The 27,525-nt window shown below is 36.8% G+C and overlaps 1 long non-coding RNA gene across 1 annotated transcript; it reads left to right on the top strand.

Annotated features, from left to right (window-relative positions):
• On the top strand, positions 1 to 25,733 carry LOC133071915 (uncharacterized). Its single transcript, XR_009696555.1, has 4 exons — positions 1 to 135; positions 1,522 to 1,558; positions 6,833 to 6,902; positions 25,626 to 25,733. It is a non-coding gene; the product is annotated as an uncharacterized LOC133071915 (long non-coding RNA).
• The last annotated feature ends 1,792 nt before the right edge of the window (positions 25,734 to 27,525 follow it).

Raw genomic sequence — 27,525 nt, 5'->3', positions numbered from 1 at the left:
AGTTGATTCATCATGCTATGCTGCTGATGAAGATAAATGAACTATGCAAGTCATCCTTAACTTCTCTGGTTCAGCTGCTTTCTTCTCTGAACTATTTCAGCACCACTATTCTAAACAAGACTTGGTCCTCTGAAGGTAAGACTAGAAACTAACTTAGAGGTCAGAGCTAGCGGAGCAGTATAAAAAATATAAAAAGTGTCCTAAAACTCTAGAGAAGAGCCTCAAGAAGATGTGGATAAAGAGAATAAGGTTAGAGACAAGTAAATGCTACTAGCAATGACTTTGGTGAGGTATAATAAAAATCTGCCAAGACCTGAAGCTACAGGAAGCAAATAGAACTCAAAGAAATAAAAGGAAAGAACAAATTGATTTTGACAGATGAGGGCTTCTGCAATATAATCCCTCTTGAAGATCCAGAAGCTGTTCACCAGTCCCTCTTTGTCCATCTAAGAGGATCCAGATGTTTCTGACATATCGACTCTATTATCTAATCAGTGTGGTCATTTATTTAGTAAAGATTACTGAATGTTAAGTACAAAATCAGAGTCAAAAATAGTTAACGAAAATAAAAATTATACACAGTGTATGTACATATAGTTCTATATCATCTTTTATATTATTATCACAGTTTATTATTGTTTGGAAAAATATTTCTTAAATGCTAATTGCCACTATTATACAGAAATAATATCAGGAACATATTTTAATCACCGTTTGTTACTTGATTAATTACTTAGAGTTAATTTAGCAAACACTTATTGGGTATCTTCTATGATAGGATGCATGATAGGTCCTGGACAAACATGGTCTCTGCCTCAGGAAGTTTACATTCTTGTAGAAGTGGAAGATGATAAAATATTTAGAATGATATTGGATTTTGATAAGTGCTTCATGGAAAATAAAACACCATGAGGTAGTGATAATTGTGAATGAGAGGATGGTGTCTCTCAAGAAAGGATTAATATTTGGCCTGAACAGAATTTAAACTGATCTGAAAGCTGAAAAGCACATAGGAAAAAACAACAATAGATCTCTATGATCTGTTTTGATCATAGAGACAAGAAAAGAGACTAAAAGGTACAGCATAGTTTCGAGTAACTGTAAGGAAACCCCTGGACTGCAGACCAGTGAGCAACGAAGAGAGCAGTGGCAGAGGTGAACAAAGCAGAAATCCTGCTAAGTTTGTGGGTTATCTTTGGGGAGTTCAGGTTTTATTCTATGTCCATTGCAAGCTTTAGAGCAGGGAAGAAATCTAATTTGATTTACCTTTTTGAAAAATTGCTCCAGTTAAAATACTATATATTGTAGAAAGGTAAGCTGCAAAGGCAAGTCTTGGGGATCATCTTGGAGGTGACCAGTTGAGAGATGATGGGTTTTAACCATGGATATGCAGTGAAAATGAAGATAATAATTGTAGAATATGTGAAGAGTTCAGATGTATGGACAACAGAGAGAGAGCTGAGCTAACTACTAGATTTTGGCTTGAACATCTGGTTTGATGTTGATATCATTTATTTACAGGGAACAGACTGAGCTGAGTGAGAAAGATGTTCAAATGGTGAGTGTCATTAATAACATTCTTAATTAGTTTCAGAGACCATTCTGTATAGCAGATCTTTCATATGTTTTTGAATTTCAAAGAAAGTTTGGGCTAGGAATATATATATATATAGTTGAAATGTAAAGTGATTGACATGGAAATGATCATCCAGAGAGAAGGTGTAGGGAGAGAGAAGAGGGTAAAACCTAGACCCAATCTTGGGAATATCACATAGAGATCAGAGAGTAATATGAAATATACCAAAAAAAAAAAAGTCCAAATGGAATTACCAGTTGAATAAAGTAAAACTTATGAGAATGTGAAATTATATAAACTGAAAGACTGTTGCAAATACATGGGATCATTTATTTCTAGTGAGCAGTGCTAAAATGTGTTAGAAAGACTGAAGACAGGCATTAATGATGCACTTTAGAATTTAGTTTGGAGGTCATTGTTGGCTTCATAAATACATTTAAATAGATCACTGAACACCTAGATACACATGAATCAAAGTATTGAACACTAAAGACAATCTTAAAAAAGATCAGAAAACATGGATAGACTTACTTGTAAATGAAAGATGATTATTTACATTGATAGCTGAATTGTCAGAAGCATCAAAGAATAACATCTACAAAGTTAGAAGAAAACTCAATTCTAGTGAAACTATCACTTAGGAATCAGGTCTAATTACTTCACACCAATTAAGACTGCTACTCAAAAAAAAAAAAAAAAAGAAGAAGAAGAAGAAAAAGAAGTTTGTGTGAGAATGTAGAAATACTGGAACATTTATTCACTGTTGGCAGTGTAAAAGGACACAGTCATTAAAGAAAAATGGTGGCTCTTAGAAATTTGAAAATAGAATTAGTATAAGATCCAACAGTGTAACTTCTGGGTCTTACTCAAAAGAATTGAAAGCAGGAGCTAGAATAGGTATGTGTGCATCTATGCAGTGTCCAAAAGGTAGAAGCAATCCAAGGTCCCATTCAATGGATTGATTGATAAATAAAATTTTGTTATGTATACACCAAATTTTGTTTATCCATTCTGCCATATGTTTCTTTTCTTTTTTTAAACCACAATTGAAATGTAAACAAAAAAATAGTTTTGAACTTTTTGAACATGTAAAGTTTCTCGGCAATACCTAGGAGTCTAGAAGCCATACTTTGAGACCTCCTAATATATAGTAATCTTATTAATACATATTAAGATGACACATAGTAATTAAATAATATACAGTCATGTACTAAGGACTTTTTTCTGTGTTTTCAAACTACTATCCCTTTAAACCACCACAACAGCCTGATAACTTAAGTACCATTGATCTCTTTACAGTCATAAACTTTTCATCTTCAAAGAGTATAATTTATATTGGGTGATGTAAAGTAACTTGACTGACTGCCTTTAAGTGAAACTGAGAGAACTTTGCCTAGGCCTCTTGAATTGACTGGTCTCACAATCTTTCCTAATGGTAAATGTAGTCTTTTCAGCAGCGCTTAAGCATTTAAACTGTTCCTTTCCCTTAATTCTTCTGTAGTGCTGGTTTAGGCTGATTTTGGCACATTAGGGTCTTTGTTACTTGTTGGCATTATTACTTTTTCTGCTCTAAGAACTCATCACATTTTTGTCAAAACATTGAGTTTTCACGCTTCCCCTGCTCAAGCATTTCCTATAGTGTCACTTCTCCAACAATCACATGGTGCAAAGCAGAAGGAAACACCCACACACCACATTATATTATGATTCTCAAAAGAATAACCTGATCTTCACTGTCTTTTTCCCCTTAATTACTAATGTTTACAAAAGCTTATTCATTTCCCTCTTCTATTTTTTAATGGCATCCCAAGGATCCTGAGGGCTGGGTGGGATGACAATTTGGGGTAGTATTAATATTAAATATCCTCCTGGGTGGCACAGTTGGTAAAGAATCATCCTACCAATGCAGGAGACACAAAAGACCCAGGTTTGATATCTGGTTCAGGAAGATCACCTGGAGTAGGAAATGGCAACCCACTCCAGTATTCTTACCTGGAAAATCCCATGGACAGAGGAGCCTGATGGGCCATAGTCCATGGGGTTGCAAATAGTTGGACATGACTGAGCATGCACTGACATATCTTCCACTCCATTGTGAAATGAATATGAACACTGCCACGTCTATTCTAGCTGGAAAATATGCAAAATATATAGCTAGACTTTTCATAAATACTCAAGGATGGCGTCTTTGCACAGTTTTACAAATGTGAAATTTTAATAACACTAAAGAAATAGTGTTTATACATGTTAAAAATTCATCAATTGTGCTCAAGGAATTGTGTTCAATATCAGATTCCTTTGCACAAATATCATTCTTTTCAAATAGAAATTCCTAGGCTATATTTTGCCAGAAATACAGATTAAATAGTTCTGAGGTGGAATTCTTAAACTTATACTTTTAAAAGTCCCCTCATGTCATTCTTAGGTAGAATATACTTTGAGTACAACTGATCTCGAGTATGGGCTTCCCTGGTAGCTCAGTCGGCAAAGAATCTGCCAGCAGTGCAGGAGACTGGGTTAGATCCTTGAAACTGGAAGATCCCCTGGAGAAGGAAATGGCAATCCACTCCAGTGTTCTTGCCTGGAAAATCCCATGGACAGAGGAGCCAGATGGGCTACAGTCCATGGGGTCGCAAGAGTCAGACACGCGTTTGTAAGTTGTAATGATAGTTGGAACTCTTGTGTGGCATGAGTGCCTTAACAGACACTAGTCTAAGTGTTTGAAAATGCCTTCTTGCCAGGTGGCAGTCAATCCAGGTGGGTTACCCCCAGAGTCTGCTTTTAACCATGCTTTTTTTTCCTAACTTCATATAAAATGCCCAAATTATCAGATATTTGCAAAGGAATAAGCCAGAGAGTTGAAATTTGCCCTCCGACTTTATCTCTTTTAGTATTTTGAATCAAACTATCTGTAAGATCCCCTAAACTGAATCTCAAGTACTTAAATATCTGTTGATTAACCAAGCACTTGAAATTGTATAAGATCCTTCTAGACAATTTCCAAAATATTGGTTATGGGAAGGTTTCATAGTAAAGGATGAAAAAAAAATCTCGAGCCAGGGCCCGTCATGCTGCAAAGCTAATCTCACAAATATCAGCAGGAAGAGTTGTGACCTCTCTGGTCACTTCGAGATCCAGGAGGGAGGTGGTAATTGCGGGTATGGCGAAACTTCCCAAAATTCTAGGGCTCCAGTGGAGAGATACATGGACCACTTCACTCCCAGCTGAGTTCAGGATAATGGAGACACAGTGGCTTTACCAGGAAAGAGCATTTTTACTAAAGAGAAAACATGTTGAAATGTTCTCAGGAATGTGAACTAAGGGTACTAAATAGAAAAGTAAAACAACTTTCTCAAACAAAATAACAACACCTGTTTCCATTCAAGTACTGATTTGTAAAACATGGGATAACTATATATATGGTCCGGAGAAGGCAATGGCAACCCACTCCAGTACCCTTGCCTGGAAAATCCCATGGACGGAGGAGCCTGGTGGGCTGCAGTCCATGGGGTTGCTACGAGTTGGACATGACTGAGCAACTTCACTTCACTTTTCACTTTCATGCACTGGAGAAGGAAATGGCAACCCACTCCAGTGTTCTTGCCTGGAGAATCCCAGGGATGGGGAGCCTGGTGGGCTGCCGTCTATGGGGTCGCACAGAGTTGGACACGACTGAAGCGACTTAGCAGCAGCATATATGTGGTCAGTCTCTACCCTTCTCCTCTCAGAGGCACACTGTCATTCTGATAGATAAATTGCAAAATTAAAGTTGGCCAAAGAAACCTGATATCTTAGGAGCCACCTTTCCCATTTTCTAATCTATATTATGTTTCAGTATAATGTCAAGTAATTGAGTTATTGGGCTTGGGGCAGGCACAGACCACTAATAAGCCTACCCATGAACATTCAGAGGTTGATAGGTTTCAGATAAAATTCCACACTTATTCTATTTAAGAATTGAAATCATCCTTGCAGCTATATAATTAAACATAAAGCACTTTGTGACAGTAAATAGTAAATTAATGCCATTTATACCAAAACTGCAGTTTAAGGCTAGTCTATTAGAATGCAAATTCTGGGATCAGGAGATCTTAGCTTATATCCAGTCTCTATCACCTATTTGGGCTTCCCCGGTGGCGCTAGTGGTAAAGAACCCACCGGCCAATGCAGGTAGATGTAAGAGACATAGGTTTGATCCCCTGGGTTGGGAGGATCCCCTGGAGCAGGGTATGACAATCCACTCCAGTATTCTTGCCTGGAGAATATCCCTTTGGTCCATAGTGTTGCACAGAGTTGGACACAACTGAAGCAACTTAGCACACATCACCTATGAAGGGCTTTTCAGGTGGCTTAGTTGTAAAGAATCCTCCTGCCAAAAAAGGAGACACAAAAGACACAAGTTAAATTCCTAGGTGAGGACAATCCCCTGGAGGAGAAAAAGGCAAACCACTCCAGTATTCTTGCCTATAAAATCCCTCAGACAGAGAAGCCTGGTGGGCAATAGTTCATAGGATCACAGAGTTGAACATGACTGAGCATACACACCACCACCTATTAAATGTGTGACTCTACAAAAGTCACTTAACCTTTCTGTGTTTCAATTTCCTCATCTGTAAAATGTGAATAATATATTGCCTAACTCACAGGGTTATGATGAAGATCAAATGATTTGATACATATGAAATTCTTAAACAGTGCTTGACATATAGCAAGAATGATATGTGGTAGTTAACATTATATTATTAGTCATCAGAAATATTTTAACATCCCAATCAAAGACCTAGGTTAAAAAATGGTATAGGCTGTATGTTCTGTAGGACTTCCAAGAGGGAGAAATCACTGTGAGCCTCAGTAACAACATTCTCCAATTTAAACAGTTTCTCTACATAAAAAATGGAAATAGAAGAACCTGCCTTTCCAGTATCTTAGAGCTGTGGTGATAATTAAATAAAATAATACTTAGAAGGAGTTTTATGAATTTCTGAAGAGCAATAGTTATGCAATTTAGCAGTGCCGTTATTATTATTTTGCAAGAAGCCCGAAGGTGATGACAGACTCTGATGGAGGAGCTAGAAAAAGAATTTCCTACTGCAGGTAGAGGCAAGGTGCCCAAATTTATCCCAGTCATCTTTGCACAGTATCAGTTAAGGGAGCAAAATTCACCTTTAAAAAAAATTGAAGTGTAGTTGACTTACAATGTCTTGTTAGTTTGAAGTTTGAAGGCTTAAATTCTTTGGTGTTCTGCTTTCTTTACAGTCCAGCTCTCACAACCAACGTGACCACTCAGAAGACCATAGCCTTGACTATATGGACCTTTGTTGGAAGAGTAATGTATCTGCTTTTCAACACACAGTCTAGATTTATCATAACTTTCCTGCCAGTTTTACATGTGCTGCTGCTAAGTTGCTTTAGTCGTGTCCGACTCTGTGAGACCCATGGACAGCAACCCACCAGGCTCCTCTGTCCCTGGGATTCTCCAGGCAAGAAGACTGGAGTGGGTTGCCATTTCCTTCTCCAATGCATGCATGCATGCTAAGTCGCTTCAGTTGTGTCTGACTCTGTGTGACCCCATGGACAGCAGCCCACCAGGCTCCTCTGTCCACGGGATTCTCTAGGCAAGAATACTGGAGTGGGGTGCCATTTCCTTCTCCCTGTTTTACATATATATATATATAAATATAAATGTATATATACCTTTTCAGATTCTTTTCACTTACTGATATTGTGCAGTCACTCAGTTGTGTCTGACTCTTTGTGACCCCATAGACTGCAGCACGTCAGGTTTCCCTGTCCTTCACCATCTCCTGGAGTTTGCTCAAACTCATATCCATTGAGTTGGTGATAACATCCAATCGTCTCATCCTCTGTTGTCCCCTTCTCCTCCTGCCTTTAATCTTTCCCAGCATCAGGATCGTTTCAAATAAGTCAGTTCTTCACATCAGGTGGCCAAAGTATTGGAGTTTCAGCTTCAGCATCAGTCCTTCCAATGAATATTCAGGACTGATTTCCTTTAGGATTGACTGGTTTGATCTCCTTGATGCCCAAGGGACTCTCAAGAGTCTTCTCCAACACCACAGTTCAAAAGCATCAATAGTTCAGAGTTCAGCTTTCTTTATGGTCCAACTATCACATCCATACATGACTACTGGAAAAATCATATCTTTGACTCGAGGGACATTTGTCAGCAAAGTAATGTCTCTGCTTTTTAATATGCTGTCTAGGTTTGTCATAGCTTTTCTTCCAAGGAGCAAGCATCTTTTAACTTCATGGCTGGAGTCACCATCCGCAGTGATTTAAAAGTTTAAGAAAATTAAGCCTGTCAGTATTTCGCTTGTTTTCCCATCTATTTGTCATGAATTGATGGGATCAGATATTATGATCTTAGTTTTTTAAAAGTTGTGTTTTAAGACAGACTTTTCACTCTCCTCTTTCATTCTCAAGAGGCTCTTTAGTTCCTCTTCACTTTCTGCAATAAAGGCAGTGTTATTTGCATGCTAAGGTTATTGATATTTCTCCTGGCAATCTTGATACCAGCTTGTGCTTTATCCAGCCTAGCATTTCACATGATGTACTCTGCATATAAGTTAAATAACCATGGTGACAATATACAGCCTTGACATACTCCTTTCTCAATTTTGAACCAGTCTGTTGTTCCATATCTGGTTCTAACTGTTGCTTCCTCACCTGCATACAGATTTCTCAGGAGGCAGGTAAGGTGGTCTGGTATTTCCATCTCTTTAAGAATTTTCCACAGTTTGTTGTGATCCACACAGTCAAAGGCTTTATCATAGTCAATGAAGTAGATGTTTTTCTGGAATTCCCTTGCTTTTTCTATGATCCAACTGATGTTGGCAATTTGATCTCTGGTTCCTCTGCCTTTTCTAAATCCAGCTTGTACATTTGGAAGTTCTCAGTTCACATATTGTTGAAGCCTAGCTTGGAGGATTTTCAGCATTACTTTGCTAGCGTGTGAAATGAATGTAATTGTGCAGTAGTTTAAACATTCTTTGCCATTGCCCTTCTTTGGGACAGGAATGAAAACTGATCTTTTCTACTCCTGTGGCCACTGCTGAGTTTTCCAAATTTGCTGGCATATTGAGCGCAGCACTTTCACAGCATCATTTTAGGATTTGAAATAGCTCAGCTGGAATTCCATCACCTTCACTAGTTTTGTTCATAGTGATGTTTCCTGAGGCCCACTTGACTTCGTATTCCAGGATGTCTGGCTCTAGGTGATTGATCACACCATCGTGGTTATCTGGGTCATGAATGTCTTTTTTGTATAGATCTTCTGTGTATTCTTGCCACCTCTTCTTAATACCTCTGCTTCTGTTAGGTTCATACTGTTTCTGTCTTTTATTTTCCCTTCTACCATTTACGAAATATCAAGTAAAGTTCCGTGTGCTGTACAGTAGGTCCTTGTTGGTAATCCAGTTCATAAATGTAGTATGTATCTGTTAATCCCATCCTCCTAATTTATACTTCCTCCCCTGACCCCTTTTATAACCATAAATTTGCTTCCTCTTGCCACCTCTTCTTAATATCTCCTGCTTTTGTTAGGTCCATACCATTTCTGTCCTTTATTTTCTCTCATAGGTATTTACAAAATATTGAGTAAAGTTTCCTGTGCTGTAGAGTAGGTCCTTGTTGGTTATCCATTTTATAAATGTAGTATATATCTGTTAATCCCGTCCTCCTAATTTATTTCTCCCTTCCCTCTTTTTATAACCATAAATTTGTTTTCTATGTCTGTGGGTTTATTTCCATTTTTTTAAATGACACTTTTTTCTCTTAATTCACTCTTTTCTAATGATAGAAATCAAAGTGAGAGAGAGAGAACTCACCCATCCAAATATGAATTCAGAGTTCTTTTCACTTACTATGCTATCAGCATCCAGAATATGAAACTGTCATCTGCTGGATTACCGAGCTGCTTGTCAAACTCCTTAGGATTTGGGGAGCTAGCTTTCCATTTCATTAGTAGACTTTCAGTGTTACAGTGTAATAGGTTGTCCTTGTAATAGTGGAGCTCTAGCCACTGTATTCTTCCACTCTTGAATATCTCAAATGTCAAAGGAAAACAACATCTTAATATAATTACATCTAACTGCATAAGTAAGAGATATAGATATATAAATAGAAATATGTATCTCAAATCATACATTATTTTCACCAGTATCATAATCACTATTACCATTAAAATTTTCCTTTTGATGGAAGCTTAACTCCCATTGTTTTCTTTGTATAAGATTTTGTTTGCCATAAAATTCCTGCACTGGGTTCTTAGGTTACCTTTCTTTGTTTGTTTTTAGTTTTTTGAGTTTTTTAAGATCAAACATCTGATTAAAACTTTAGATTGTTTCATTAAATAAAAATTATAAACACAGATTTTAAGATTGTTAATGCAAAACCCTTTTCAGACTCATTGATGGCTCAATGCATTTGAGGAAGAGAAAGGAGTTGGTAGGAAGCCTCAGATGGAGATGATTTTGAACTGTCACCGGTTAACTCCCCTGATTCTGATTAATTAAACTATCCACATAGGTGAGACTTAAGTAGTTGTGTTTAATAACCTCCATAGCTATTTTAAACAATGTTACCTTACAGTTCAGAGAAAAAGCTTTATTTTTTTATTTATTTTGTCATACTGCCTGGTATGTGCGGTCTTAGCTCCCTGACCAGGGATTGAACTGTGTCTGCTCCATTGGAAGCGTGGAGTTTTAACCACTGGACTGCCAGGGAAGTCCCAGAAGATGCTTTAGTATGACATGTGAGTGTCATTGCTTTCTGCTGCGCTGTTTGTCTTTCTAAGTTTGGACATCAGAAAGTACATACATACATACATTCATAAATACATTTTTAAAAACTGTTGCACATATTTAAGGCTTTTAAGAATCTATTTGGCAGAGAGTTAATGTTTCCTGGAGCAGGAACTACTCTACAAATGTAGGCTGGATGCTTTAGGAGGTTAAGTTCACCATATTAACAGACTGTGTTTGGACAATTTTGGACAGCAAATAGGCTTCAGAATCAGAAAAACTAGGTTTAATTCCAAATTCTGCATCAGTCCTTGTTCTCACTGATCATCGGTTTCCTTATCTTCTAACCAGGGTATTAAAAGATTCTGACATCACAGAGTCATTTTGAGGTTAAATGAGGAAATATAAGTCTAAATGTTTTCTAAATTCTAAAGCAGTTTAAAAGGCAAACTTTTTCTTCTTCGATCCAAAAAGAATCAGGAAACCTAACTGCAGGACTTGTGGAGGCTATGTGAAATAGTGTGTGGTGTGTCTCATATGGTCAGGCATTATATGTCTATAGATAATGGTTAAGAGCTCCATCTCTGCAGTTTAAAAAAAAAGCATACAGCCTGTTGGGGGTTCCATTTTAGGCCAAAATTTTCTAGTAGAAAACCCCCAGCTGGATTTGGAGACCACTTACTCTCTAGGATTTCTGCTTTTACTTTACTTTGGTCTCTGATAATTTCTTTTCCTATCATGCCTGCTCTGGAATGCAGTAAATAAGATTTAAAATATATTTTATTTTCCAACACTTCATTGATTTTATGGGGATGGTCATCAGAGTGTATAGATGATCATGCTACTGGAAATAGAAGTCTCCCATTTAAGTCAAAACTCCATAACAGAATACCTGCTTGTGTAGAGATCTATAAAAATTGACATCTATATAACTTTAAAGAAGGTCAGTATTCACTATTCAGATAACTGGGCTTTTCTGAATGTCACACATGATCAAAGAACTATATTTTTCCTTACTTGGTTACTGTTATGCTCTGAATCACAATCTCTGCTGTTTCTGTGTTTCCTTCACGCCTTTATTCCAAAGTAATGTCTTCAAGCCTACATAATATTTATCTTCTAACTATCCTCAAAAATTCATTTACTTATTTTACCATTAAGTATATGGTATGGGTTGAATAAAAACGGGATGAGAAAGGTGGAGGAAGGGTTCAGAATGAGTTTGTTGCATTTGGTTATATTCTCACTATTGTTTTTCCTCTCTATATAAGCTACACTGCTAAATACAAGAATAACTTTTATGTATTTTACGTCTTTAAGCATCTTTGCACCTACTTTATCAGAATTTCATTGTCTCTGCTTTCAATATTGGTGCAAAAGTGAATGCTGCATTTTTTAGTTTGTTTTGTATTATAACTTAGGGTAAAAGTAAAATGTCAGAAAATTGCATTTCCAAATGTTTATAATTGGTATAAATGGTTATAATTGGTATCAAAATAACACTAAAGATTCAGTCTGCAACATTTTTTAATAAACCCCTTCTCTTTCTAGCCAATGGAGTGAGAAATACCTTTATGGACCACCAGAAAAGACTGTACCTTTTTCATCTCAACCCTCACCTTCCTGTTATGTCAGTCACACAGAGAACCACAGTAGACATGTGCTAATGAAAAAATCTGAAACACATTTACTCTTCTGCTTTACAATTAAATTAATGGACACTGAGTGACAATTTTCCATGTCCCTTATCTTTACCATGCCAAGAGATAGCATGTGTCATTGTCACTGTTTCTCAACTCCTTTTTCTTTAAAACTGGGCAGATACCTCAGCTGATGATGGCAATAAAAATGATTTCCAATAAGTGAGATGCCTGCTGGAGGGGGAATAGATATCATGGGCAGGTGGATTCTGAGGGTCTCCACGGCAAGGCTGTTAACTGACTTCCAAAATTATCTCTGCATTTTACAGTTATTCAGCAAATCTCTTCTCACAATAAAAAGATCCTCTGTGCCGTTTAAAAATGCCATGGCATTCATTTCATTCCATTTCATGGAACAGAAGCAGCTTGTTGATTAAATGAAAAGAGAAGTTAGCCTGGCAACCCATTGCTTTTTACCCTCCATTTATAGGGTGATTGAAAATTTCATAGTAATGATCTCTGTGTGGTTTTTCTCTGGTATTACTCTTAAAGCTTGCTGGGTAGCAACCTTTCTTTATTCCCTTGAGGTAATCAATTTGGGATAGTTGTTTACTATATATCATATACACACACATGCTTTGTTTGAAATTCATTAACAAGAAATTGCTAGATTTTGTTCCCTACCCCTCTTTGTTGATTTGCCTGCAGTAATGATTTTCAGTTCCCTAAGGGATTTTTTTTTTTTTCTTGTCTACTACCACATTCCAAAGCTATCAGTAAAATCCAAACTAGAAAATTTTATTTTATCCAACTGTCATAGTCTTTATCTCTGGACCCAGGAGATTGTCTTTTTTTGAATGTATACGCAGGATTTTAACTCCATTTTGAACAGACCCCAACTATACTCCAATAAAAGTTAATTAAAAAAGAAGAAGAAGAAGAAGAAGAAGAAATCCAAGACCAGGTTTCTGAGAAAATCTCTGACAAATGTTCCCGGTTAGGAGAATTGATAGTTTGCCTTCAAGAAGAAGCTTACTTTCTGATCTTTTTCAGATGCTATCTTGTCATAAGGAAGCAGTCATGACAGTGTGTTAAAGAATACTGACCTCTAACCAATAACGACTTGACATGGCTCATTCCTCTGCTGACCTGCTGTGGCTGCTAATAGCCTAACAGCAGCTACTGGTGTGAAGCATTAAACCATGAAGAGAGAAAAAAAATCTAACACTCATGATCCCTTCATTTAAAAACTGTCGGGAGTGGTATTGAACCAAGTTCCCTAAGACTAACCAGCTGTTCTAGAAATATAATTAACCTTGGTACTTAGAAGTTATATATTATGTTATGTTTTGTTATGTATGGGATAATAGCTTTAAGATTAGTTCTGATTTGGGCTTCCTTATTGTACATTATATAATTTACTCTAATATATAATACACATCATACTAAATTTAATAGAAAAATAGTTCAATGTCCTTTAAACACAAGAAACAGACTTGTCATGTATTTTTTCATACATGTGACATTTTAATCCCCCAAACAACAGAAAAGGCAATTTGGTAAAGAAAAAAATATTCTTATTCATTCAAATTATAAAATGTACTACTAAAATTTGGGTGAAACTACAAAGTTTTATTTTTTTAAATAGGTACTTTTTGGCACTCTGCCAAGTTATAGATTTTATTAGATGAGGTAAATACAGTGGTTCACCATAGTTTAATATTTTATGATATAGTTTTGTATGTCCTTTTGACTATGACATTCTCTTTAGGGCACAATACTTCTCTTTCCTTAGAACTAATTCCTTAGTTAGGTTTTATTTTTTATTGTTGTTGGTATTTTCTGTAATTCTTGAATGTACTCAGAAGGGAAATTAAGTGGTCATAATGGATATCAATGTTTTAAATTTACTATCCTACATTAGATGAAAATACATTGAATTTTAATACTAATTATAAATTTTCAGACACATTTGTACCAATCTTGATGCATTTGTCTGATCATATTTACTGAAAACCCCAGGGGAAAACATTGTAAATGTTTAGGGTTACTATCAATTAAAAATTTCCAATTAGGTATGTCATTCATTCTCAACTTTTCCTCACAACCAATGGACTCAAAGTAGATGAGCTGTCACTATCACCTCTAGGAATGCTGCTGACAATGGGGTTTTCTTTGCGAACCACGCTCAAAGAAAACTGAATGTAGATTCTCCTCCAAAATCACTTTAATTTGCAGGGCACTCGGTGTGCCTGAAAGGCCTATTTTGGTCCCTGCCAGGAAGATTCCATCAACTTCTATCTGTGTCACTTGCCTGCTTCTGTTGACTTAGCATTTCCTGAAATACAGTCTTCACTGACCTAGTACTCCAGGAAACACCAATTTAGCATGGTAAATTACCATTTTCACTGCTGCCTCAGCATTTCCGGCAAAGACTTTTTTTCTCCCCTTAGTCCCTTCTGTCAGAGAGCTATGGTTTTGAGGTGGATTTAGAAGTTGAGGACTATCACAGAACATAATGACAGGATGCCCTCAAGTGGTAACATTTACTCTATCTAGAAAGGTCTGAGTGGTTTACAACATGAAGACACAATTCATCCTGTGGTCTCCTTAATAGCGGTGGATAGCATCCCTGATGACTCAATAATGGAGTAGCATGTGAAAGCTGAGTGAAAGAAATGTAAAAGATATTAAATGTACTTGGAAGGAGATAACATGTATTTAACCAGAAGGATTTCTCTACACATCTCAAATTACCACTCTCTGAAACAGCTAATGGAACTCTTCCTGTCTACCACTGAGTACCAGGAATACCCAATTGGCTATGGGTATTGTTTGAATATATTTATGAGAACCCTGGGCTTCCCTGATAGCTCAGATGGTAAAGAATCTGCCTGCAATGCAGGAGACCCAGGTTCAATCCCTGGCTCAGGAATATCCCCTGGAGAAGGAAATGGCAACCCACTCTAGCATCCTTACCTGGAAAATCCCTTAGAGGAGCATGGCAGGCTACAATGATTGAAGCGACTTAGCACGCATGCACTGACCTCAAAAAATGGCACATTTCACAAAGACCTAATTTCTACTAATAACCACTCTGAATTTCAGATTAAAACAAATATATGAATATCATGTAGAGTTGTGTCTGATAGCGAGAAGGGGCTTAAGAAAGAATAATTTTAATTCTATTATATTTCACACATTTCTCACCATCAATGATATCACAGCCAAGAAGTCTAACTCACAATTCAGATTTAAAAAAAAAAAACTGATATTTTTAAAACACAAATTTTTGTTGTTGTTGTTGTTTGATTTTATTTTATCTGAACTGTGAGTTAGAAAGGGTCAGAAGACTGAAATGATGGAGTGACACTAATGTAATGAGATGTAATAAATCCCTAAGAATCTCAAGCTGAACATTTTAAAACAAACTCAGCTTGTTGTTTTTATAGGCTCTGAATGTGTGCCTTTTATTTCAATGTCTTTTGTGTTTTATTCTGGTAAATAGATCTAGTCTAGTTAAAACATTCTGTTACTCAAGTTTGCAGCTCCAGGGTCGTCCTTGAATCAGTCTTTTTATGTCTGACTTGAATTATTTGGTTTTCTGAATGCTTCTTTAATCTGTTACCTCCTTTCTACTATCATGAGAGCTTTGGTTCAAGTCCTAAGCATTTTTCACCTAACTGATATTTCCAACATCAATCTTCTCTTATTGTGAGTGGTACAAGTTACCCTTCCAAAATAAAATCATGGTCATTATTCTTCATTAGGGGCTTCCCTGGTGGCTCAGAGGTAAAAGAAAAAGAAAACTCTGCCTGCAATGCAGGAGATGTGGGTTTGATCCCTGGGTTGGGAAGATGCCCTGGGGAAGGAAATGGCAACCCACTCCAGTATTCCTGCCTGGGAAATCCCAAGGACAGAGGAGCCTGGTGGGCTACAATCCATGGAGACACAAAGTTTTCAGACCTGACTTACCGACTAAACATTAACAATTCTTAAAGTTTCTTTTTTTTTTTTTATTTTACTGAAGAATAGTTGATGTATAATATTTTATAAGTTACAGATGTATAACATAGTGGTTGACCACTGTAAAAGTTATATTTCATTTAGAATTATGATAAATTACTATATTTTCTGTATTTTACAATATATCCTTATAGTTTATTTATTTTAGACATAATAATTTGTATGACTTAATCCCCTACCCCTATCTTGTCAATTCCCACTTTCTTCTCCTCACTGTAACCACTAACTTTTTTTCTATACCTATGAGCCTGTTCCTTTTTTTTATATACTCATTGGTTTGTTTTATTTCTTACCTTCCACATATAATTCATATCATATAATGTTTGTATTTACTGTATGATTTATTTCACCTAGTATAATAACCTCCCATGTTGTTGCAAACAGCAAAATTCTATTCTTTTTTTTCTCTTGGTGAATGCTATTCCATTGTGTACATATATATATATATATATATATACACACACATCTGTTGATGGACACTTAGGTTGCTTTCATATCTGTTATATGCATATTTTTTAAATTTCTAACTGCAAAAAATCCACTCCTTTATAAACTATAGAAGGTTCTTCAAGTTCTAGGTCACATAACTATGTGTCTTTCTTTCCTCCTTTCTTTTTTTTCTCATTTCCCATCTGTACCTAATGGCTTGCGAATCTCACTTTCTTCAATTCTCTGTTCCTCAGGCAGGTTGTTTCCCATATTTGGAATGCTCACCATCTCCAATTTATCTATTTTGAAAAACACATTGTCCTTTTACTCTACTATTACGTCAAATTTTACCTCCCTTTTGAAGTTTTCACTACTTCTCCAATTATTCCTTATAATTTTGTACTATGCTTCCATAATATTTGATATACTTTTATTAAATCATATTATCAGTTCCTGACTACATAGTTAGTTTTCTCTTGATTAAGTATCATGTAAATGTATATACTAAATCTTGCTTATACGTGTCTGTCTCAGCATTATTCTACCTGACAAATAGGGAATCCTAGAGAAATACCAGTCTATCAATGTTAAATGGCTATATGCAAAATATTATTTCTGTGGTGTATTCATGTCAGTGTATGGCAAAATCACTACAATATTGTAAAGCAATTAGCCTCCAATTAAAATAAATACAATTATATTAAAAAATAAACTAGTGAAAAAAATTCCAAGGAATAAATATAGCATTGAACAAAACAGGAATTCAATTGGCTACAAACTCAGTATAAATCTAAATGACAAATACTTTTGTATTTATTTCAAAAAAGAGTTAGAGAATGGAATTCAGATTGGCTCACACAGTTGAAAAGTAAGGGATAAAACCTTGGACTACTCAGAGAATGAACCCTAAATCTGTGTGTAAACTCTGTACAATCCCTTAGCTAATACCCAACTACCCACAAGTGGAAGAAATGCCAAGAATTTAGGCATACAGTAGGGACTAGAAAGCTGAGGTAACTGATCATTACTGTGAACCACTGCAGGAAAGACAGGATTTCAGTAAAGCCAGATTTACAGCTTGCTATATTAAAACAAATCAAACAAAAAACACTGCATTCTTTAGAAGTTAACAATAGTCCAAATCATCATAATACATCATCATTAATTTCCATAATACAATCATGAATTACTAAATTTAGAAAGGAAAAAAAAAACACCAGAAAGCATGAATCACAGGCAACAGAGAAAAGGAGTCATTACAAATCATTTTAAGATGAAGGTAAAAAAAAAAAAGATGAAGGCAATCATGATATAATCGCAATTTCAAAGTAAAACAAAATCATAATTAACAAGTGAGGACTTTCAGCAAATAGAAAATATAAATAATCATAAGCAAATATTCAAACTAGAAAGTAAACATCTGAAATTAGAAAAATGATAATCTTTAGATGGGTTTCAAAAGCACATTGGTAAACACAAAAGAAACGGTCAATTAACTTAAAGATTTGTGAATACAGATCACCCATCTTCAGAACAGAAATACAAAAACTATTAGAAAAATAAATAGAACTGGTTTCAGGAAGACAATATCAAGCTATCAAATGTATTTATTGCATAATTAGAGTCTCAGAAGAGGAAAAGAGAAAAATGGAGGAGAGAAGAAAAAGGATAAAAAAGAAAATTTATAGTTATATAAGGAAACTTTCTTATTCTTTAGAAAATGCTCTCAAATATTTAAAGATTGTATTAGTCTGCTAGGGCTGCCATAAGGAAGTACCACACGCTTAGTGGCTTCAACAACAGAAATGTATTCTTTGCAACTCTGGAGACTAGAAGTTCAAGATTAACATACCAGTGGAAGACAGGGTCCCTCTGAAGACTCTAGGAAAGGATCTGATGCAGGCTTCTCTTTTGACTTCTGGTAGTTATTTGACTTGTGTCAGCACAATTCCAATCTTTATATGAAGTGTTCCATGTGTGTACCTGTGTCCAATACTTTTTAGAAGATTAACATTTGTATTGGATTAAGGCCCACCTGGATGACTTCATTTTAACTTTGTTACCTCCACAAAGACAATTCTCAAATATGGTCCAGCTTTGAGATACTGAGGTTAGGATTCCAACTTGGTGTTTTGGGGGATCACAGTATAATCCATAATAGTGATAAAGAGTTATAATGAGGTGTCTACTTTAATCTCAGAAAAAATCATAAAGAAATATGCATGTATTCATACATGTGAAAGAAGAAAAAAATAAAGAACACATTAAAAAAAAATCAGTGAATCAGAACTCAAGGTATATGGGGGTTTCCTATATCAATTTAACACTGAATCAAAAATGATGTGATGAAATATTCAACAGTGTATATCCCGTTGGAAGTCACATGGGGCTCCCCTTATAAGACAAGATGAAAAAAAAAAAAAAGAAAAAAAAAAATGAAAAAAAAAAAAAAAAAGACAAGATGAGGGTATTAGGCTCTCATGCTTCCTGTTCAGCATCACTGTCCTTCCTATAGTGGGAACCAGCATTCTCTCCTCAGCAGTATCAGCCCTCGCAGCCTCAATAACAAACAATTGTCCTAAAAAAAAACAAATATGTAATGTGAATTAAATGGAAACTTTGCAACTTAACAGTATCTATTGTTTTGTGAGCCTGAGTCCAGTTATAGGAATAAAACCCAATCAGATCTTTTCCTCCCATACTAGAATCTGTTTAAGGTCTTTTCATCATCTTTATTTTACCCCTTGAACTGAATTTCTTGCATCATTCTATTTTGTTGATGTCTCTTTCATCTCAGTCCCTGAATGTGGCCTCAGAACTTGGAAATTATCTCAGTATTTGGACCCAGGTAAAATTTTCTCTTACACCACATCTTTCTCATAACCCCACCTTTCCTTTCATAAACTCATCCAAGATGGTACATAAAGTAGGACATAACAAATATAACATGGCTACCAGGTTACTTTTTTTGAAGCAAGGACTATACATGCATATGTAAAGCTTAGTGGGAAATTAATAAGGTGAAGAGTAAAGTGCGTGCTCAGTCATGTCCAACTCTCTGCAGTCCCATGAACTGTAGCCCATCGGGCTCTTCTATCCATGGGTTTTTTCAGACAATAACACTGGAGTAGATTGCCATATCCTACTCCAAGGGACCCCCCTGACTCACAGATTGGACCCAGAGATCAAACCCATATCTCTTGAGTCTCCTGCATTGGGAGGCAGATTCTTTACCCCTGAACCACCTGGGAAGCCCACGAAGAGTAAGGTAGCAGATGTAAAACAGACATAAGGCATGGCACATAATAAAAGGTCTGGCGATTAATGACTATGGAATTACTGGACCATGATCAGGAAACCACTGTTTCATCTTAAATATCAACTCCTATTTGTTAATAGTGGCTGCTGGCAATATTGTGTTGGGAGGGATTCTTTGCCTCTTAAGGCCTCAACTAAATGAATCATTTATCCAGAATGTGAAACCTGCATTATTACCTTTCCTATTCTGGCTTCTATTCAATGCACAAAAAGAGCAGTAGGATGTTTTTGATATAAATGTGAACTAGATGACCCCTGGGTACAAATGCTCTTCTTATACGTTTCTCTGTATATCTATGGCATATATTAAAGTGAAGAGTACAGGGAACACCATTCATTGATGCTTACCTATGCCAGATATATTTGTGTTAGAAATATTAGTAATTTTTATTTATATTTTTATAACATCTGTATAAATATTATTTATTAAAATTTTATTTATTAAACCAGTGTCATGCATGTTTGCATGCTAAGTCACTTCAGTCATGTCCCATGTCATACAGGATAATAATGAGGCAGAGAAATGTTAAAAATTTTCTCTTCAGTCTTTCAAGCAATTAATGAAGAAATGTGACCCTATATCAAAAAAGACCACCTTGCTTTTTACCCACGTGGTGTGATGGTTAATTCTGTATGTCAACTTGGCTGGGCAATGGTGCTCAGATATTCCGTGAAACATTGTTCTGGATGTAAATATGATTCTTGGAAGAGATTTATGTTTAAATAAGTACATTTTGAGTAAAGCAGAATGACCTCCAGACTGTGGGTGAGCCTTAACCAATAAGTTAAAGGTCTGACTAGAACAAAAGGCTGACCTTCCCCAACAAGGCATTCTGCCAACAGACCACCTTTGTACTTTTTCTGCTTTATCAGCTCTTCCTGGTCCACCAGCAGACTACCTCTAAATTCAAATTGCATCTCTTCCCTGGGTCTCCAGCTTGCATCTCCAATCAAACTTTGAACTTTCCTAGCCGACACAATTTATGTGAGCCAATTATTTAAAACAAGTCTCTATGTGTGTATTGGTTCTTATTTTATGTGCAGAACCCTGCATTAGTGAACACAGGTGGGTATTTTCTGGTTATTGTACATTTAATGGCTCTTAAATTTTACACTCACTTCAAACACTATATCTAACCACACATCATTAAATTTGAAATCCTATGAGAAAAAGGAAGAAAAACAAACAAGAAGAACACTTGTTCTGGCCACCTATCACTGTGTAACAACTCATTAGTGGCTTAAAACAACAGCCATCACCATTATCTTTCAGGTTGTCTTTCTGGGAGTAGAAAACTATGGGGAGTTCTGATTTGGGTTCTCTCATGCACTTACAGTCAGACCATGGCTGGAGATGGAACATCAAGAGACTGGAATAACTGGGGCTTTCTGGGCATGTGCATGAGTGTGTCTGGGGGGCATATATGTGCGTGCACACACACACGTGTGTGTACGTGTGTGTGTGTGTGTGTGGTCTCAAAGCCGCTACATAAAGTCTCTCCATTTGGGCTACTTTCAGCTTCTTCACAGCTTGACAGACCAAAGCTATCGCGGTGTTTACATGGCATCTAAACATTTCAAGTGTGAGTATTCCATTGATCAAGACTGAAGCTCTACCATATTTATGATATATATATTTTATAATATAGCTTCACGTCATTAATTTTATGTCCTGTTAAACTCTATTGGTTGAAATAATCACAAATGTACACTCATTTTTAAGCAGGGGGCACACAGATCCTTATCTCAGTGAAAAGAGTGTCAAAAGAGCTTGCAGACAAATTTTAAAACGTCCATGCTATTTCTTTCACCACTTCCTTTACCTCTCTTAAGAAATGTAGCCAAGTTCTGTCTCTAAAGCTAGTAGGGAAACCACAAGTCCTTACCCAATCAGTACTGGTTACTGGATTAGTACAGACTATAACAAGCATGTACTAATCAAGAAGTTATCGTGCTCTCAGCACCCTGTAGGTAATGCCAGTGTGGAGAATAGGAAAGCGTAAAACTGATTCCCTGAGCTCAAAAGCTTAGCATTTTATTGTAAAGTGTATGGTCTCTCTTTTCCTTCCGAATCCTCATCAATATTTTGAAATTTTTAAAAGCTGTGTGTGGCCTAGTGGTAATTTGGTTACCATGATTCTACACTAAGTCCATTCTCTCTAATCAGAATTCCCCAAATTTTCAAATCTAGAGTTTTATTAACTACTCTTCACTGTAAAGGAATGAGGTAGTATTAACTTCAAGATATCAAGCAATTACTTGTTTTTCCACTCAGTGGTACATTCTAGAAGGTGACTTCAGCAGCCATAAACTCTCACCCCAGAGCTGAATGACAAAACAGCTTCTGAAGACTGTTATAATAATTTCAGTCTGAATAAAATACATTTGTGATGATAAGAAAAAACTTAGTCATGTAAAAGCTAAAAATTTATTAGTGCCCTTGTTCTCTGAGAATAAAGGAATCAGTTTGCTGGTCAGCTCTTGGAAATCAATATATCAGTGCATTTCTTCTTTTTCCCTAAGCCAGAGGTCAGCAAATGCTCAAGGTGTCGACATCACCCCTGTGTTAGAGATTCACACTAAGGCTTTCAGGAATATGTTGAAGGGAGAAACATACTAAACAACTAAATGTACTAAACATTGCTATCATTTTGTGCATTTTTGGAGGTTAAAATTAAAAAGTGATACATTCTTTATTTATGAATCACATCACATGATGTTGATTTTTCCCCATATAGGAGATAACTGTTCTGAATTGTGATGTTGGAGAAGGCTCTTGAGAGTCCTGTGGACTGCAAGGAGATCCAACCAGTCCATCCTAAAGGAAATCAGTCCTGAATATTCATTGGAAGGACTGATGCTGAAGCTGAAGCTTCAATACTTTGGCCACCTGATGTGAAGAACTGACTCATTTGAAAAGACCCTGATGCTGGGAAAGATTGAAGGCAGGAGGAGAAGGGGATGACAGAGGATGAGATCATTGAATGGCACCACTGACACAATGAACATGAGTTTGAGTAGGCTACCGGAGTTGGTGTTGGACAGGGTAGCCTGTTGTGCTGAAGTCCACAGGTCACAAAGAGTCAGACGCAACTGAGCGACTAAACTATCTGTAACTATTTTTCATTATGAAGTTTCCTTTGATTCAAACAGATAATTTGTGGGGTGATATCATAATATCACATAAAATTTTCTAACAAAAATTTACCCAGTAGCTTTAGCCACAGTAATAACTCTCTTACTCCATCATTCCTTTTATGTTTTCTTTTAATTTGATATTCTGCTGTAAAAAAGAGCTTTGCTCTCTCTGTACTGAGCAGTTAATTGATCTGTGTAACTATCATGGGTTCAGTCCCTGAGTCAGGAAGATCAACTGGAGGTCCAGCACTGTAATGTATATTTAGTCATGCACTTTTTTTTATTGGACAAAAATCCCATGGACAGAGGAGCCTAGAGGGCTACAGTCCATGGAGCCGCAAAAAATTAAACACAGCTGAGCAGGAATGCACATAAGCTAAAAATACATAAAAAGTAGTTCCTGAAAATCAAACCCATATAATTTTTTTAAAGACACTCCACTAACTAGAGTCCTAAATTTCTTTACTGTTTCTTTTTTTTTTTTTTTAATGGAGAATGTGGCATTTCCTTATAATGGTATGCACAGATCTTAAGTATACAATTAGACAGATTTTATCAGATGTATACTCCAGTGTAACCTATATCACTGTCAAGATATAGAACTTCTTTACCCCCTAAGAATGCTCCATTGTGCTTCTTGGCAGTCAACAAATCTTCTGAAGTAAACACAGTTCTGATCTGTTTTCATCATTGATTATTTTTGCTTTAGAACTTCATTTAAATGACTCTATACAGTATATATTTTAGTTTCACTTGCTGATCATAATGTTCAATATTCATCCTTATAGTAGCATGTATCAATACATTGCCTCTTTTTATTACTCAGTATTATTCCATCACATGTGTATTCTACAAGTTATTTATTCTTTTAGAATAACAACTACTTGTATGGCTTTCACTAGAAGTCCTCCCTCTGTGCAAACTCAAAGAGAAATTCTCTCAGTCCAGTTACTGTCACTACTGGTCTTGGTTTTCTTGTAGGTTATCTTGTAGAACATGAGTGTATGAGAAAAGGGGCAGAGAAAGCCTACTCTGTATTTCGTTCTTATTTGGCGATCCCTGTTATTTGGCTTGCTATCTATTCTAGTCCAAAACCCAATATCACTTCAGGAAGAAAATTGTTACCACACACACAAAAAATGGATGTTTCTAGAAAATGTAATTTACTGTTCAAAAAAATCACAGAAAAGCAGCTCAGTATAGGCTTAAATCTTTGAACAGTCTCTTCTAGGCTTGTGCTGTCAGCATTGCTATTTTCCAACTTTTATCATACTTTCATGGGAGAGAAAATGATGTCCCTTTTAAGAAGTTTTAACACTGTGTTGTATGTGCTAGTCATTCAGTCGTTCCAACTCTGTGCGACCCCATGGACTGAAGCCCACCAGGCTCCTCTGTCCATGGGAGTCTCCAGGCAAGAACACTGGAGTGGGTTGCCATTCCATTCTCCAGGGGCTTTTCCCAACCCAGGGATTGAATCCAGGTCTCCTGCACTGCAGGCAGATTCTTTACTATTGTCTGAGCCACCGGGGAAGCCCTAACACTGTGTCAAACAAAGGTAAATTGGTTAAAAATACTTACTTTTTTCAATGCACGTTTTTCCCCAGAATTTTAGTGTGCTAATATGAATCATGGGCTTCTCTAGTGACTCAAAAAGTAAAGAATCTGCCTGCAATGCAGGAGAACTGGGTTCGACCCCCGGGTTGGGAAGATCCCCTGGAGGAAGGCACGACCTTCACCCTCCATTTGGTCTTTGTAAAGGTCAGTATTCTTGCCTGGAGAATCCTCATGGACAGAGAAGGCTGGTGGGCTACAGTCCACAGGGTTGCAAAGAGTCAGACAGAACTGAGTGGATTATGAATTTCCATGGAGGAGTCAACACTTTCCAAGGTGAGAAGAGTACAGAACTATATTTCTCCTAATTGAAGAAAGGCAGATATTTTCATAGGCAAGTAAGCTTCTACAGAATCCCCTTGCACATAGCCTTCCTTAATGCAGGCATATGATGATATTTAATTATATCCATCCCTTCCAGAGTTAGAGTACTTCCTAACTGTGTCCTGATACATCCTCTCTTGCTCCTATATTTTTTATTTTATTTTTTACTTTTCAAAGAGTCTTATACTTCATAAATTCAACCACTATTAACATTTTAAGCTCTGCTTACAGAAAATAATTTGCTCATCTATGCCATAGCCATAGATAAATTTCTTAATTTAGCTACATCTTTCTGTACTGAACTTTTATTACTCTGTTCTCTCCACCCAGGTTCTCATCCATATCATCATAACTTCTTTGTTCTTTTCTCTCTCAAACGTATTGACTGTTCAACTAACTATTGAAAGTGAAAGTGTTAGATGCTCAGTCATGTCTGACTCTTTGTGGCCCTATAGCCCTTCAGACTCCTCTGTCCACGGAATTTTCCAGGCAAAAATACTAGAGTGGGTTGCCATTCCCTCCTCCAGGAGATCTTCCCGAGATAGGAGTCAAATCCAGATCTTCCATATTGCAGACAGATTCTTTACCATCTGAGTCACAAGGGAAGGTTGGTGCAAAAGTAACTGTGGTTTTGCATTGTTGAACTCTGCCATTTGATATTGGAATACATTGTTAAATGTGGTTATGTTACACATCACTTTAATTCATATTTCTCCCTTTGTGGTTTTTTTTTTTGTTTGTTTTTTGTTTTTTTGCTAGTGACTTATCAGTTGCTGTGCATTTTATATTCATTTTTGACTATAGATATGACATTAGAAGAAAAGCAATTCAAGGAATTTTCTCATTCAAGTTCAAAATAGGTCTTAAAGCAGCAGAGACAAATCTCAACATCAACAATGCATTTGGCCCAGGAACTGCTAATGAACATACAGTGCAGCAGAGCTTCAAGAAGTTTTGCAAAGAAAAGGAGAGCCTCAAAGATGAGAAGCATGGTGGCCAGCCATCAGAAATTGACAACGACCAACTGAGAGCAATCATCAAAGCTAATCCTCTTCCAATTTCTCAAGAAGTTGCCAAAGAACACAACATGGACTATTCTGTGGTAATTTGGCATTTAAAGCAAATTGGAAAGGTGAAAAAGGTCAGTAAGTGGGTGCCTCATGTGCAGACTGAAAATAAAAAAAAAACTGTCATTTTGAAGTGCCATCTTCTCTTCTAGGCAACAACGACGAACCATTTCTAGATCTGACTGTGACATGTGATGAAAAGTGAATTTTATACAAGAACCAGTGAAAATCAGACAAGTGATTGGACTGAGAAGAAGCTCCAAAGCACTTCCCGAAGTCAAACTTACACCAAAAAATGCTCACGGTCACTGTTTGGTGGTCTGCTGCTGATCTGATCCACTACAATTTTTGAATCCTGGCAAAACCATTATATCCGAGAAGTATGCTCAGCAAATTGATGAGATGAACCGAAAACTGCAATGCCCACAGCCACCATTGGTCAAAAGTAAGGGCCCAATTCTTTTCCATGACAGTACCCGACCACAAGTCGTCACACATCCAGAGCTTCAAAAGTTGAACGAATTGGGCTACAAAGCTTTGCCTCATGCACCACATTCACCGGACCTCTTGCCAACTGACTACCATTTATTCAAGCACTTCAATAACTTTTTGCAGGGAAAATGTTTCTACAACCAACAGGAAACAGAAAATGCTTTCGAAGCGTTCATGGAATCCGGAAGAGGGATTTTAACATTATAGTAATGAATTTGTTTCTCATTGGCAAAAATGTGTCAATTGTAACAGTTCCTATTTTAGTTGCTAAAGATGTGTTTGAGCCTAGACATGATTGTGGTATGGTCTGAAACTGCAATCGAGTTTGCACCAACCTAATACTTTGTAATCTAGGTGTCCATTGACATTATTTTTCTTGCAGAGATTAAAAAAAAAAAAAAAAAAATAGATTAGACTTTATCTCATGAGGTGGTGAAAATTTCATTTTCTTCCTGAATATTTCTTTGACTGTCTAGTGATTCAACCTCCCATCTCTGCTAAGCTCCAAATCTCATCTCTGCCTCACGGGCTAAAATTCTTCTCTCTGTCCTAAAAAACACAAGTACTGTTATGCCCAATGTCTGAATCCCCTAACGGGAAAAGAGAAGACCTCCTCGACAAGGCAACACGCAAAGGAAGGGAAATTTATTGCTGACTTGAGTCAGGGCCCCTGCTGCAACCAATGCAGTGGTGCAAAGTCAGAGAGCCCTGAGCCCCAGTTTCCACACACATTTATAGGGTGCTCGATTTCAAACATAAGCAGTGGGTAGTTAGCGCAAGCGGATTGGTTACATGTTTGCGAAGCAATTTCATTGGTCAAACACACTTTAAAACTTTCGCTAGCGCGGGACTTTCCAGGGGACTCTTCCGGAGGCTTACTGGGCGCGTGTGGGTGCGTGCTGATTGGCTAGCTTCTCATGGCCTGTTGGAGGAGGAGGAGAATCACCCCACCCTTAGGCCCACTCCTAGCTCAGGGCGCCTGTCATGGCGCTAGTCTTGACAGTCTCACAGTACATGATTAAAAAGTTCTTATTAATTTTGCTAATCCACTGTTCAAGTGGTCAAGTTTGAATTCTACCATTTTCCAATTTAACAATTTTCCTTTATTGTGTTTTTTAACTCACTCATGTTATCTTCTATATTTT

Source organism: Dama dama, chromosome 17, assembly GCF_033118175.1.
Source record: "Dama dama isolate Ldn47 chromosome 17, ASM3311817v1, whole genome shotgun sequence".
In the NCBI taxonomy this organism is placed as follows: Eukaryota; Metazoa; Chordata; class Mammalia; order Artiodactyla; family Cervidae; genus Dama; species Dama dama.
This window is presented reverse-complemented; position numbering and strand designations above follow the sequence as displayed.